The sequence below is a fragment of the Otolemur garnettii genome, unplaced genomic scaffold, assembly GCF_000181295.1.
Source record: "Otolemur garnettii isolate 467f Iridium unplaced genomic scaffold, OtoGar3 scaffold00012, whole genome shotgun sequence".
In the NCBI taxonomy this organism is placed as follows: domain Eukaryota; kingdom Metazoa; phylum Chordata; class Mammalia; order Primates; family Galagidae; genus Otolemur; species Otolemur garnettii.
In genome coordinates, this window is record NW_003852407.1 from 295,119 (window position 1) to 297,588 (window position 2,470).

At 37.2% G+C, this 2,470-nt stretch overlaps 1 protein-coding gene across 1 annotated transcript in view; it reads right to left on the reverse strand.

The window, feature by feature from the left end:
* Window positions 1–2,470, reverse strand: part of DCC (DCC netrin 1 receptor) — a 685,279-nt gene that overhangs the window by 116,859 nt on the left and 565,950 nt on the right. The gene's annotated exons all lie outside the window — the stretch shown is intronic.

Below are 2,470 nucleotides of genomic sequence, written 5' to 3' on the forward strand. Positions count from 1 at the left end.
CCCGCCACAATGCCAGCTATTTTTTGGTTGCGGTTTGGTCAGGGCGAGGTTTGAACCCTTAGTATATGGGGCTGGTGCCCTGCCCACTGAGCCACAGGTGCCACCCTGTGATACCATCTTTGTTTATGTTCTAGAATGATACATTTGCATTCTGTAAATACCATGAATTTCCTTCATTTTCTCTGAAACCTCATAGAAGATTACTGCTTATCTTGAACCATTAAGTCTAGAAATACTTTGGAAAATTGTGGCCCATTATTTTGAGAGCATAAAATACCCAACTAGTACCTCTCTACGCCTCAGTTTCCTTATCTATAAAATGTAGACAACTATAGCACTGACCTCATAGAATTATTTAAAAGGTGATATATGTCAAGTAAAACATACTGCTTGGCCTAAAGAATGTGCTAAATAAATGTTAGCTGCAATATTTCATGCTTTGGCTCATGCTATCTATCTAAATTTAGGTATTTTTCTACTGAGTGGCAATCATGTTGAAGAATGAGTCTTAGTCTTTCACAACTTTGTATCCTCTGTAAAACCTATGCTACAGCTCACAAGCAGTAGTCAATAGCCAATGAATATATTTTGAATGGAAATGTGTATAAAACATCATGTGTTTAAACACTATAGTAGAAAAGAAGAAAAATTCCATTTGATTAAAAAATCAATACAAAAAAAAGAAAATCAAAACAGAGTTGAGGATACTCTAAATAGGAACGTCCAGATTATGGCTTGATTTGCATCTAAATGAAGTAAAAGGGAACTCCTGGGAGGAGGCCCTGGATGAAGTCCTCAGGCCCCCTGAGTTCCATCTCTGGTTTCATGGGGAATTTCTATCAAGTTATACCCTCAAACTACATCATCATCAAGACACATCACATGTACACATACTGAACTGTGAGGAATTTTATTCTTTTTGAGGTAGGTAAGAATATCGCCATCAAAGTGATGAAAAAAAATGAGACTGAGCAAGTTGAGTGCCATGACAGAACATAGCAAAGACAACTCTTAAAGCCCAGTCCGTGTGGCTCCAGGTGAGTTTTCCCCCTTCCCCTGTGCATGTTCTGCCTACTTTACAGAGCTGTCATGGGAAGTGAGAGGAAGTTACAGATATCATAGCCTCTGACGAGTACAACGTGCAAACCCAGAGTACCTATTACCATTATTTATAAACTTAAATTTAGGCTATATACTTCTACTAGACCAGATATAGTCTACGTCTCTCCTGGCTATTCAACTTACCCAGCTCTTTCTTTTCATCCTCCTTCTACCAGGATATAGATATAGAATATGTGTGTATGTAAAGGGGGGCGGTACATTAGTACCCATAAGGCATATGTCAGAGGAAATGAAGGGAAGAGGAATGGTTAAAATCACACTTCACAGTCACTCTTCGTGAGACTCAATAATTCCAAGTCTGCCGAACTATTCAACTAAACTAAAAAAAAAAAAAAAAAAGTCTCAAAAAAATTCTGAAACTCAAACCATTCTGTAGAAAACAATCACTGTCCTTTAGAATATTTCACATTCTGGCAAAATAGCCATGACCATTCTGGGAAATGAATGTATCTCCAAAGTACAGCAATTATGACATAAAATTTTTAAAGTGGAGAGAATAGTGTTTTAAAAGTAAACTTAGAATTGGGTACTCCATATAGAAAGAGAGCTTTTTTTTAATACTCTCATATGTTTCATTGGTTGTCTTTTCTAGTAATGTTATCTTTATTTATAGTTCTTCAGAGTTTTAAATCTACCACTGTAAGGAGATAGATAGTGAATAGTAGTCACTTACTGCATCTCTTATATCAATGATACTGTTTGGATTTGCCTGGAGAGTTTTTCTGAATATCTGACCTAGCACCAAATAAAACTGCTTTCTTAAATGGTTTCAAAATAAAAACTGTTTTGTGATGAAATGTGAATCTTACTGCCATTTGAAAGTTGTAAGATATTGCAGGCAAACCCAGCACAGCCACAGGAAGAGAGAGGCAGATTAACCAAGTTTATGTCTGCATTTTGCAAGAGCTCCAGTTTGAGTTGGAAATTCCAAAGGGATACTTTTATCTCCCCTTCATGAAAATCACCGCCGGCTTGAGGCTTGATTCAGGGGGATGATAGTTCAAGGGAAGAACGCTGGAGAAAGGGATAGGAGATCTGATTCTCCCCAAAAGTGATCCCCAAGGCAGAGTGCCAGGGTTGAACCATCTGATTCCTTGGCTGTTGGGGGGCATGTATGCTCTTACTTTCAAACCTACCTTCTTTGTCCCTAATCAGCATCCCGTGAAGCTTTAAGTTTTAAATGTGTTTTCATATAATATCCCAATTGGACAACTTAGGATTTCTTTCAGGTATATCTACTAAGTTGAGTGTGTAACTCATCCAAAATTTTATGTAATATGTTAAGTAATAACAAATAAACCAGGTTTTCTTTGCATATAATCTGACTCTACAATCTAGTGCAGTTCTA